Source organism: Phalaenopsis equestris, unplaced genomic scaffold (assembly GCF_001263595.1).
Source record: "Phalaenopsis equestris unplaced genomic scaffold, ASM126359v1 Scaffold000002, whole genome shotgun sequence".
Taxonomy (NCBI): Eukaryota; Viridiplantae; Streptophyta; class Magnoliopsida; order Asparagales; family Orchidaceae; genus Phalaenopsis; species Phalaenopsis equestris.
The window spans coordinates 10976221-10976700 of record NW_018164444.1 but is presented as its reverse complement, the minus strand read 5'-3'; positions in this window follow the sequence as shown (position 1 = coordinate 10976700).

Genomic DNA, 480 nt, shown 5'->3' with positions numbered 1-480 from the left:
GCAAGGAATATATATGATATAATTTAAATTATTTAAATGGTATAAATATAAAAAATAATCTTCACTATTAAATATGTAATATCTAAAATTAACTGATATCCAAACAAATGCGCCAAATTTTTATTATTAATATAGCATACATTAAATACACCTTTTCTTCTCTTTTTTTAAATAATTTCCATCACGTTTTCTTCATACATGGATGCAGTATTTTATCTTTAATTTTTCTGGAACAGTGTCTCCTCTAAAATAACAATAAATTAATAGTAATGGTTTGCGTCACAGCTACGCTACTGATTTTGATATTATATGCACTTAGAAGGATATAAAGGAGAAGCATTGATCGACAAGGAAGATAAAGAGATAAGTGACATGAGACCATATGACTCTGTGGGCGGAAAAATTATTTTAATAGGGCCCGATTCATGTATGTCAGTGGATCCAAATTATCATGTGGTTCTTAATTATTGAACACCTCAT